The sequence below is a fragment of the Octopus bimaculoides genome, chromosome 5 (genome assembly GCF_046866305.1).
Source record: "Octopus bimaculoides isolate indiv1 chromosome 5, ASM4686630v1, whole genome shotgun sequence".
NCBI lineage: Eukaryota > Metazoa > Mollusca > Cephalopoda > Octopoda > Octopodidae > Octopus > Octopus bimaculoides.
The window spans coordinates 98,409,247-98,422,392 of NC_142932.1; the positions used below are offsets into that span (position 1 = coordinate 98,409,247).

General features: G+C 36.7%; 1 protein-coding gene across 1 annotated transcript in view; it reads left to right on the forward strand.

Annotated features, from left to right (window-relative positions):
- LOC106867874 (uncharacterized) overlaps positions 1-13,146 on the forward strand; it is a 217,265-nt gene that overhangs the window by 31,039 nt on the left and 173,080 nt on the right. The gene's annotated exons all lie outside the window — the stretch shown is intronic.

Below are 13,146 nucleotides of genomic sequence, written 5' to 3' on the forward strand. Positions count from 1 at the left end.
TAGTGCTGGTATTTTTGCTGTCACTGTTCTCTTTGCTGATTGCCTCATCAATGAGCTTGAGTACCTGATTGTGTCTCCAGTGATAGCATAACTCATTCAGTGCCTCACAGCATCAGGATGTATTCAAAGGTCTCTGTCTTTGAACACAGGGTGCATGCATGGGAGTTTCGCTATGCTTCATGTTAATAAATTGGATGGGCTCGTGGGGAGGACATCATAGCCCATTCTCCTGGATGAAGAACTCAATCCGCTGTAGGTTCCATTTTCAGATGTCCTCCCTGGTGACATTCCACTTCATGGCCGGCACCACTTCATTCAGAAACCCTGTTTCCACATTGCCACTACTCTACTTTTAGATCACGTTCGATATGTTGCTGATTACTGTCCTTGGAGAAGCAACATTTGTTAATCGTTCTAAAGAAAAAGTATTTCCTTTTGTCAGTTTGATATTTATTGGTTTTGAAACTATATCCATGCAATCAGCTGCTGACAAGCACAGCTCATTTTAAAATATGTGAACAACTTTCACGTTTAAAAAAATAAACTTCTTTAATATATTCTTTTTTATACTGACATTGGTTTTGGTTATTGGGTGTCACTGAAATATGTTTTCTTAAAACAGTATGTGAAATTTGTTCTTAAACAGATAATTTTGAACAGCTACTTTACTTATGTTTTTTCTTCACAAGATTTTAATTTAAAACATACTCCGCAGCAGAAGTGTTAAGACTAATCCTTCTGGCAGTGTAAAGCACTCGTGGCAGTGCCACTTAGAAGCACCTGTATGGTGTCACATAAAAGTGCCTGTTCAGTGACATGTAAAAGTACCCATGTGATGCCATGTAAAAGTACCTGTGTAGTACCACATAGAAGTGCCTGTGCAGTGCTATGTAAAAGCATCCATGCAGTGCCACATAAAAACACCTGTGTGGTGCCATGTAAAAGTGCCCATGTGGCACCATGTAAATACACCTGTGCAGTGCCACGTAAAAGCACCCAGCACACTCTGTAAAGAGGTTGGCATTCAGAGGGATATCAGCCATAGAAACCATGCCAAATCAGACCGGAGTCTGGTGCAGCTCCCCAGCTTGCCAGCTCTGGTCAAACCATCCAACCCATGCCAGCATGGACAACGGATGTTAAATGATGATAATGATGATTTTTGTTTAATAGTTTTGGAGATCACTGACTCATTTTGTGGGGTTTTTTTACATTCTGTAGCAAAGTTCTGCAGAAGTCAACATACATGAAACATCTGGATAATTATTTATATAACTGTTATATAGTAAAACATTCTAGCTATGACATTACCATCTCTTTAGGAAAGAGGGTGGGTATGATTGAAGAGAAATTTGATTACTATTTCTAGCATGTTGAGTGACCACTTAGAGGCTCCCTCATCAGAACCTGTAGTAATGGTTGATTTCCGTGTGTTGTTTAACAAGGAAGCTTGAACTTCATGATTAGTTTCTCTTCACTGTTGCAACAGTTTAATTGTGAAGTGGGGAGAGATATTTATGTTGACTAAAACAAACAATAAACTTTGCTTTTGAAACAGGAGACTAACACTTCACACAATTGATAAGCATGCATTATAAAAAAGCTCTTGAATCCTTTTGAGACCATGTTTCTATAATTTACACTGCTTATATTTCACTTAATTTTTTAAATAATGAATAATTTGAAGAGATTTAGTGATTTAATTCATTGACATTTTAAGCTGGTATTTGGAATATAACAAAAGGTTCTTGTATAAAATTGTGATAGAAATGTCTAATTCAAACAAGAACACTTTAAATCAAGTATTTTTGTATCAAAGATATAGAGGTAGTCAGAAGCAGATTTTGATGTCAAAGGGGGTCTCTTAAACATTTATCTTTTATCTTTTACTTGTCTCAATCATTAGACTGAGGCCATGCTGGGGCACCGCCTTGAAGAATTTTTAGTTGAAGGAGTTGACCCCAGTACCTTTAAGCCTGGTACTTATTCTTTCAGTTTCTTTGCCAAACTGTTAAGCTAAAGGGACATGAACAAACCATCACCAGCTGTCAAGTGGCAGTGGGGGACAAACACAGACACAAAGACACACACACTTAGATATATATTCTTTTATTCTGTTATTTGTTTCAGTCATTTGACTGCAGCCATGCTGGAGCACTGCCTTGAAGTGTTTTTGTCAAACAATTCGACCCCAGGGCTTACTTTTTAAGCCTAACTTCATCATCATCATCATCATCATTTAATGTTCACCTTCCATGCTTGCATGGGTAGGACGGTTTCACAAGAGCTGGCCAGGCCAAAGCCTGCACCAGAATTCTGTGACTATTTTGGCAGGATTTTTACTGCTGGATGCCCTTCCTAACACCAACCACTCAGCAGAGTGGACTTAGTGCTTTTTTCATGGCACAAGCACAGGTAAGGTGAGTAGTGCTTTTTACATGGCACAAGTACAGGCGAGGTCAGTTTTGGCAACCACTTTACAGTATAACAGGCTTTTTTCAGTTTCCATCTACCAAATCCACTCACAAGGCTTTGGTCGGCCCAAGGCTATAGTAGAAGACACTTGTCCAAGGTCTTACACAGTAGGACTGATCCCAGAACCATGTGGTTGTGAAGCAAGCTTCTTAACACACATCTGACCCTGCAAGTAAAGTGAGATCACAGCCATAGCCGATACCAGTGTTGCATAACCAGCCCATTTAAAAGTACCCTTGAAACGTCGGGTGATACGCTGCCCTAGAGAAGACCTATTGAGTCTGAGTAAAAGCAAAATCAAAATCAAAATGGAGATCGTAGTTGTGGCTGATGCCAGTGCTGCCTGACTGGCACCCATACTGGTGGCACGTAATAAGCATCATTCAAGTGTGGGTTGATGCCAGTGCCGCTTGACTGACTCCCTGTGCCGGTGGCATTTAAAAAGCACCATCCAAACGTGGTCGATGCCAGTGCCCCCCGAATGGCTCCTGTGCCAGTGAAATGTAAAAGGCACCATCTGAACATGGTCGATGCCAGTGCTGTCTGACTGGCTCCTGGGCTGGTGGCACATAAAAAGCACCCACTACACTCTTGGAGTGGTTGGCGTTAGGAAGGGCATCCAGCTGTAGAAACCTTGCCAGATTAGACTGGAGCCCGATGCAGCCTACTGGCTTGCTAGTCCTCAGTCAAACCGTCCAACCCATACCAGCATGGAAAATGGACGTTAAACGATGATGATGATGATGATATCATCATCATCATCATCATCATCATTGTTTAACTTCCATCTTCCATGCATGTATGGGTAGGATGGTTGACAGGAGCCAGCTAGTTAGAAAACCTACCCTAGGCTACTGTGTCTGTTTTGGCAGGGATTTTACTGCTGGATGCCCTTCTTAACACCAACCACTCTGCAGAGTGGACTTGGTGTTTTTTATGTGGAACTAGCACAGGTGAGGTTCGTTTTAGTATGATTTTTACAGCTGGATGCTCTTCCAAACGCTAACCACATTACAGGGTGGACTGGATGCTTTTAATGTGGCACCAGCACTGGCAGGGTAACCAAGTAACTCACAAGACAAGGAATTATGAGAGGGGCAGAACATTTGAGGAAGGGAACTTGTGTCAGATGATGAAAGTATAGTGTGACAAAGAGACAGAGAAGCAGAAATAGGTACCTTGCTATAGAAGAGGTACATGGTTACTCAATGAGAGAGAGAGAGATACTTGGTTACCTAGTCAGAGGAAAAACAAGAGAAGGAGAGAGAGTAGGAAACAGCAAAAGTGAAAGAGAGAGAGCAGAAGAGAGATGGTGTAATGCTAGCATATACTCACAAGTAACAAGGATCTGAGCAAAGAAACTGGGTAGAAAAATAGTGTGTGGGTGTTGTGGGTGGGAAGCAGCGATACAGTGAATTGGACAGCAACTTTGTCGGTCATGCACACTGATGTTGCAAATCCAACAGAGCATACTACCTTCATTCCTTTGCAGCCTACACATGTTCTCCACAATCAGAGCCCATGTCTCACTACCATGTAACATAACCTTTCTCACACAAGCATCACACAATCTACCTTTCACTCTGAGAGAGAGTCCTTTTGCTGCCAACAGAGGTAGTAGTTCTCTGAACTTCCTCCACCCTATTCTTATTCTAGAAACAATACTTTCAGAGCATCCACCACCATTACTAATTTGGTTACCTAAATAGCAGAAACTATCTACTACCTCAAGAGACCTCCTGGGCATTTGAGAGAGTTTAAGTCCATTGTGCTCTTAGTACTTATTGTTTCTGCACATCTGCAACATGAAAGTGACCATATCTGATAACCTTCCCATGATTCCATTGCATCTCTTATGCATCCACAGTTTGCACTTGGAGCAGCAAATGGAATTACATCCCACTCCTTTCCTGAATATTGAACAGGGCCATTTGCCAGCCATAATGAGAGTCTTATCTCCTTTCTCACTAATAACAACTTTAGTCTTAGCTAAGTTGACTTTAAGGCCTGTTGATTCCAGGTTTTGCTTCCAAACCTGGAACTTCTGCAATTCTGCTTCAGATTCTGCGATAAGAGCAAGATCATCAGCATATAGCAGTTCCCATGAGCATCCAGTTTTAAATTCACCTTACTGACAGCATTGCTGTACATGGCTTGAACCACTCTAACAAGCCATTCCTCTACTCCTAGCTTCCTTAGAGACCACCAAAGAAGTGAGCAGGGGACCCTATCGAAAACTTTCTCCAGGTTGACGAAGGCAAAGTACAATGGCTTATTTTGACCAAATACTTTTATTGCAACTGTCTCACTATATATATATATATATATATATATATATATATATAACTTCTTACCACACAGCCATAGAAATCTTGCAAATTCTTTTTGGATAATTATTGCTGAAACATATCTAATAATGTTCAATATAATGTTCATTAAGTGAAATTCACATATCAAAATAGTATTTAATTTATCAGCTATATAATTACATTGGTAACAATATAGGTGATAAATTTACTAAATAAAAGAAAACAAATTCCTCTTTGTAGCTATCTTGCAAGTATGGTAATGCTGTAGCTTATCTGATTTTCAACTCATTCTATTTTGGGAGAAAAACAATTAACTTTGAAAAAGTTGAATTTTACTAAGAGTTTATCTATTTCTTTAAGTGTTAATAAGAATAATACTAACGTAATGAAGATGTCATGTGAAAAGAAGTAATATTTTTGTTGCTCACATGGTTTGTTTGTTAATTAGTTCCTTCAGCATTTTCTGTCTAGTTTGATTTTCTTATTCATGAAATATAATGATAATAGGGAAATTAGATGCTATGATGCTAATTCTGTTGATTTATATCTAGTGAATATCTAAAGCATTCTACTTTTACATTTTTCTTTTGCACTAGGTTAAACTATGACTTAGCCATTCTGTCTAAAATGACTATAAAAATAACTATCTGAATGTACTTCTTAATAAACTCACCTTATGAAATCTGATTTGATGCTTACTGAAATTGAAATCATTTTTTAGCTTTATAGAAATATAATCATTGGAAAATGATTTTTTTTTTCTAGAATTATGGGCAATATAATTTTCTATCAGTATTTTCTCATCAGGAAACCCAATAAAATGCTCAGTTACTTGCTGAAGTGTATGTTCTACCTACTTCCTTGTCCATTTAAATCAGTGGTTCTCAACCGGGATCCATATGACCCCTGAGGGTCCATATAAGATTTTTGACAGTCCACAAAATAGTAAATTGGGGATCCACAATAGTATTTTTTGGCCCCTGAAAAACTTTTGCTTTAGATTTATGTATTGGTATGTACTGCAAGAAACAGTTAGGTTTCTTTCTCTAACATTTTATGTAGTTCAGTCTACACAAGTTAACATGTGAAAAACAAAATAGGAATTTTGAAAGAAGTTTCTGCAAAACTAGTTTTAAACATTGAATGGCTATGGGGGTCCATCAGAATAAAGTAGTAATGAAAGACGTCTATAAATAAAAAGTGGTTGAGAGCTCTTGATTTAAATTGTTGCTTTCTTCAACAAGGAGAATGTTCACAATTATTCTTTAGCAGAATAGATTTTGAAAGCTTTTTACTTACAATTGTAATGAATAGATGTGTAATTGAGATGTTTGGTTCACAAACACATGGTTCCAGGTTTGATCCCAATGCATAGTACTGTGTAACCATCTACTATAACCCTGCAGAAGTTTGACTCATTTAATGTCAGAATAGGTTTTACAGAAAAAATAATGGCTTAAATATAATGAAGTTGACTTTATTTATGTTGGATGGTATAATGCTTACTTTTTCTCTATAAATTTACTAAAACCATTAAATGGTTAACTACTTTTTGAAATCTGACATTCTTGCTAGTAAACACAGTCCGGGCCATATTTTACATTGCTTGGAGTTTCTACCTATTGCAATGGAGCACCATTGACATACATAATATGGATATTCCTGATTGAAAAAAATGTAATAATATGGATAATCTTGATTGTATGTTTTTATTTTTACCTGTTTATTACTAGGCACAGTTTTAAGTTTGTTGTACTGTTTACACCAATTTCAAACATGGCTCTATTGTCATGTTCAAATGCATATTTAACATATTTAATTTCTCCTTCACAGTAAATGATTCATAAGTTCTGTCCATACTGACAATAACAGTAATAACAAATTTTTAAGTTTGCTTGACATTTTCTAAGTGTGAAAAGGATTAAAAATTTTGATACTCCATATCAAAGGTTCTGACAAGAATAGGTGGAAAAGAATTCTGTTTACATAATCCATTTCATCAGTCACCTTCCTCCATCAGTTGAGTAAAGTGTCATCCAAGTTGATGTTTATTGGTAATTAAACTTAATTTGCAACACCTGTGCGTATTTATCAGCTTTGTTTTGTTGGTAATTCTTATCAACAACTTTTCCTGTGATTGTGATTTGAGAAGACATACAGCAGTATGCTAAAGTTCAGACATAACCTCTTGTAGGCAAGAAATGTAAAATAAAGTTTATTATAAACACAAACACTTTGTAATTTAATAGCTTTCAATGTGATTCCTGTTAAACAGAAATTTTTATTTAATGAAAATTTAATAAAATCTAATCATAAGTAAGTGAAATTATGCTAAATACAGCTAAATTGAAAATCTTTTTCCCTTGGCTATATCAGCAATTCTAAAAACTTTTAGGTGGGAATTTTACCTGAGTAGAAGTTTTTTTTAACAAATTTTATCCTGAAAATCACATGCATATATTACACAGATGCGCAAATTACATGGGTTTTTATGGTATGTTTTCATGCAATTAGAGAAGCATTCATTCACATCCTCATAAAACATGAATGTCTTCTATTTTGTTTTTAATCTGAAAGTAATATACCGATTCAATTTTTCATCAGTTGATCAATTTTATTGATGAATTAGTTATATATCACTTATTCTATTAACTTCAGAGAGATTACTGATTAAGCTGAGTTATGTTGCTCTACTTGGTTCCAAAGCTGAAATTTTACAGAATTACAAACTAATTTGTCTGAAGTTGTTATCTTATATATAGGAGTGGCTGTGTGATAAGTAGCTTGCTTACCAACCACATGATTCCGGGTTCAGTCCCACTGTGTGGCGCTTTGGGCAATATACTTCTACTATAGCTTCGGGCCGGCCAAAGCCTTGTGAGTGAATTTGGTAGACGGAAACTGAAAGAAGCCCATCGTATATATGTATATGTATATATATATATGTGTGTGTGTGAGTTTGTGTGTCTGTGTTTGTCCCCCCAATATCGCTTGACAACCAATGTTGGTGTGTTTACGTCCCCGTAACTTAGCGGTTTGGCAAAAGAGACCGATAGAATAAGGACTGGGCTTACAAAGAATAAGTCCTGGGGTCAATTTGCTTGACTAAAGGCAGTGCTCCAGCATGGCTGCAGTCAAATGACTGAAACAAATAAAAGAGTAAAAGAGTATATATATTCAGTGATAGTTCTTTCTGAAATAAGTAATTTAATTTTGAATTTCTATACCTATGAAGACAATTCAATTGCCAGGTGCATAAATAAAACATTTTATTGCATAATGCTCAGGCATGAGTGTTTGCTTTGCAACCAGATGGTTCTGGGGTTGATCCCATTGTAGCACCTTGGGCAAGTGTGTTTTACAATACTCTCCAGTAGACCAATACCTTTTGAATGGAATTTGGCAGTTGGAAACTGTGGAAGCTTGTTTTAGGCACACACACGTACATGTATGTGTGTATGTATTTATGAGTTTGATGCAACAACATCCAATTATTATAATCTGTTGTGTCAAAAAGTTAACTTAGTCACCTGATAAAATCATCATCCTCATCATTTAACACCCGTTTTCCATGCTGGCATGAGTTGGATGGTTGGTTTGGCAGGAGCTGGCTAGATAGAAGACTGCACTAAGTTTCACTGTTTGTTTTAGCGTGGTTTTTACAGCTAGATGCTCTTTCTAACACTAACCACCCCACAAATTTCTGTATTGCTACTTGAACTTACTTTAGTTTTAATTTCATGAGAGGATTATTTTCTGTGAGTTTTCAATTAGTTTTAAATATTGTAAGTCTTGCTTTCCAAAACTTTAAAATCCTGTAATCATTTGTTACAATATTTATGAAGTACTTCAGTAATAGTCTCATCTATGAGCATGCCTCTTTAGAATACACTTTCTGGAAGAATGTGTTCTGCAGTACTTCAAAGTTGATTAGAATAAAACTACTGATGGAGATATTTGCCGCGTTTATATAATGAATCTTTTGTTATTCCTCACATAGCTCATTGAAGTTATTAGAAGCCAGCTATAAGTATCTCAGTATGTGACGAGAGACTCTTAGCTGTTTGTCTTTCTAGATAGTTGTGTCGGGGAGGTATAAAAGTAAATAGTTTACAGCAGCTGTTTGAAAAGGTGTGATACAACTTAATATTCTCTCTGTTGATGTGCTCATATGTCAATATTGAACAGTTCATTGGTTTTGTTCACCTCATTCTTTATAATCATCTTTTGACTGTGTACCATTCAATAGTTTCTGTGTATCAAACTAACATTGCCAGCTGTGTGATATGAATTGGGAAATAGCTGAATGGAATCAATCAAAAGCATTGCAAAGATCAACAGAAGAATTACAATAATTGTACTGTTTAAAGGTTTATAAGAAAACTTTTGCAGTGGTTCAAAATAGAAAATATTCAAAAGAAAATGCTAAAATCTAATACTCCAAAATATACTGATTTTCTTATCAATTTAATATTATTACTTTTTTGTGTGTGTGAATTTTACCTGTATTACAGTACACATTTATAACCTGCTAAAATATCTTATATCAAGATACACTGCAGGCTGAATCATTGTCTGACTATTTTAATTTATCTTATGTTAATTCTAATTTCTTAACAAGTATTTTGTATTAGTAGGTCCAATACTGAATGGGTGGAGAAAGTATTAAAAATCTATACATAATCTTTGATTTTAAAATTATTGCGAAATCATGGACAATTGTTCTAGCACTATTTAATTTGGTATGTTTCTTTATAACCACACAGAATATAATCTCACCATTTCAGTGATGTTATGCTAGAAATTAACATAACCATATTACCTGATTTACAAATTAAACATTTACATAAATAATTATGCGTACCTTCCTTCATTGGACACTAAACTCCGCTTGCGAAGACCTGTTGAGGCAAGTGAAATCGAAATCGAACTAAATTCGACAACTGGCCCCCATGCCAACGTCGTCTCCTTCATTGGACACGAAACTCGGCTTGCGAAGACCTATTGGGGCAAACGAAAGCAAAATCGTGAGGTCTCTACTTTGAACATATATATTTCCAGAACATTTTGCTGTCAGGGCTGGTTGCTATACATTGTTCAAACTCAAGCACTTCCTTTTTTGTCACTTGCTTAAGATGGTTGGATGATCTATTGTACCTTCTACTATCATTTGTTCTATGTAGTCTACATTCCTGTTCAGCATCACAACAATCTTTCCTGGCAAGTTGAACTGATGCAGTCTTCCAAATTGCACTTTTGAGATTTTTAGAGCGTTTGAGTGGTACTGATGCTTCACATGTGACCCAGATTGCACTGAGGATGTTTTGAAACAGTATTGATGTCTCCAGAATCATAAAATTCAAACCAGTCTGGATGTTGTAACTCATCACAGTAACAGTTCCAGTCTGCTTTGTTCTAGCCAAAGTGAGTGGTTTGTTAGTGGTGGTGCTTTTTGTTTCTGCCCACAAGTGACAAATTGGCAATAATCATAGCACGATCAGAGTTACTTAAAGGTTTCATGGTTGTGATACTGATAAGTTTCAGGAATGGTAATAAAGAGCAGGTCCAATGTGTTGTAACCTCTTGTGGGGAGGTGACTACTTGGGACCAGTTTGAATCCAGCACTATATAAAAAAAAAATCATCTGTACTTCATGGCCAATGAAAGCTTTCCCAATCAATTTCAGGGAAGTTCTTTATTTTTTTTTAGTCATTGCTGAGAAGGTCAATCTGGTGAGTTGTCTCCTGAATGGATTCTACATCTATCAAGTACTTTGAAGCAGTAGCTGCTCATACTGTAAGAATTTTCAGACTTTAGCTCATAAATCTAAGCAATCTATGTAAATAAATTTAACATAGGTATATTTGCCTGATGTTTGTTTATAACATTATTCAAATCATTTCAGAGATAAAGATGTTGGTTATTTTTGGAGTGATTTTGTCGTAGCTTTGTTAATACATCACAACAGAGTGAAAACAGTGTTTGAGTTTAATGTGTGTGTGTGTGTGTGTGTGTGTATGTAATGTAATATGTACAATCTTTGTTGAACAAACTTAGCTTAATCATAAATTAATTAGTACCTTAATTGAAAATATAAAGCATAAACATGTTTGTGTTTAAGAGAAACGTAGTGAAATGATTGTCTCTGAAAAGATGCATTCTTTGAACAATCTTAATTTAATTAGAAATTAATTAATTCTTTAATTTGCAGATGAGAAACAGTTGATATAATTATCTATAAATATTGCTTATTTATGTGAGATAGAGAATTAAACATTTTTGCTCACTTTCAATTATCACTCTTCATTGGATTGAAAAGGAAAGTTTCTCAACAGTTTTTTTCTTGTTAAGAGTTAAAGTTTATTCAGTGTAACCATTGGTAAACAGTACATGTTGAAACTTAATATAGATTTATTATTTTTTTAACCTTCATTTCAAAGTTTTTACATACTCATACAGTTTTCTCGAAAAATGTATTTAAAAGCATGTATATGAGTAGTGCTGGAAACTTGGATACATAATTTATATGTACATCTGGACCTTTTGTACACTTTGCACCACCCTTCACTGTCCCTCTTATCTATTTGGCACCTCTATTGTCTTCTCTTCTATTCATTATTACCATTGTCACAAGAGCAAGCAAGGGAACATTAGTTATGCCCATCTCTGTCTCCCTAACATTGCTATATTTATCTCTCTACCCTACACTCAACTATCTCCCATCACAGTGCTTGAGTAATGAGGGATTGCTTGGGATTTGTTGCTATCTGATGTACCCTTCTGTTTATCTTCTTGTATTGTTAGACATCGTTCTCCTTCAGGTCACTTCTTTACTGACATTTGTCACTGTATTATGATACCCCTGTAGTTAGTGTCTCTTATTATATATATATATATATATATATATATATATATATATATATATATATATATATATATATATATTACTGTTGTTGTACTTGGGGATGGTCATATTGCCAGTTTAGCCAATAAAAACACACGCACTGTATATTTGGTGTTAATTTTTTTTTTTTTTTTTTTTTTTTTTTTCAGCTTTATATTACATTAATCTTAATCTTAATCTTATTTCGGCCAGAGTTCTTTCGTCACACTTCTGTGACCTCATCAGTGGTCCTTTGTTTCCTTCTTTCTTATGTGTGTCTCACCTTGCTAACTATCAGCCATTTTGTATTTTGTATTCCTATATATATTACTCTTTTACTCTTTTACTTGTTTCAGTCATTTGACTGCGGCCATGCTGGAGAACCGCCTTTAGTCGAGCAAATCGACCCCGGGACTTATTCTTTGTAAGCCTAGTACTTATTCTAGCGGTCTCTTTTGCCGAACCACTAAGTGACGGGGACATAAACACACCAGCATCATTTGTCAAACAATGCTAGGGGGACAAACACAGACACACAAACACACACACACATATATATATATATATACATATATACGACGGGCTTCTTTCAGTTTCCGTCTACCAAATCCACTCACAAGGCTTTGGTCGGCCCGAGGCTATAGTAGAAGACATTTGCCCAAGATGCCATGCAGTGGGACTGAACCCGGAACTATGTGGTTGGTAAGCAAGCTACTTTATTTCATTTCAATTTGCCATAAAGGCAGTACACAGAGAGTAGCTACGGGCTGGACAAAAACATTAATGAGATGAAATGGATGATAAATATGATGGTATAATGAGAGAAGGCAAAAGCCGCCCGCCGAACTTTGCTTCTCTATAACACTGTTCTTTATAAAATTAAATTTTCACATTGAGGCTATGAACCTCGTACATAAAAAGTCATAAATTAAGGCATTTGCCTCTTACGATTTTTCATTACACAATATGAGGCACTCGTCCTCTTAGGTTTTTTCGCCCGATATAGCCTTCGCTTCTCTCAAGCAAAACGATGGGTCTGGGTCGGGCCACTTTTCAATACTGAATTCGCCGAGGGGGAAGGAATTCACTAACGCACTTAAGTGCCTACTCGACACGACCGCCGCAGACACCTGCGGAGGCCAGTCCGGATCCTTAGTACAGTTGAGGACTCCCTCTCTCTGACGCTTCCTTTTATTCACAAATTTCTACTGAGCCCCTCCCTTTCGGAATAGGATTAGCTGATCCTTTTCCTCACAGGGTGAGCCCACAGCTTCTACTGTCGGCGGCACAATTCCCGCCGACCTGCTTTCCTCCGTTGGTGGCACAATTCCCACGAACGGAGTGTCGGGACACGCCGACGGTGCACTATCGAGCACCGGCCATGCCTCGTTCTTTTTTGTCTTTTTCTTTGGGGCCACTGGAGTAGGGCGTACTTCCGCCTTTGCTGGAAGGTCCTCCTCCTCCCCCACGATTTTCGGT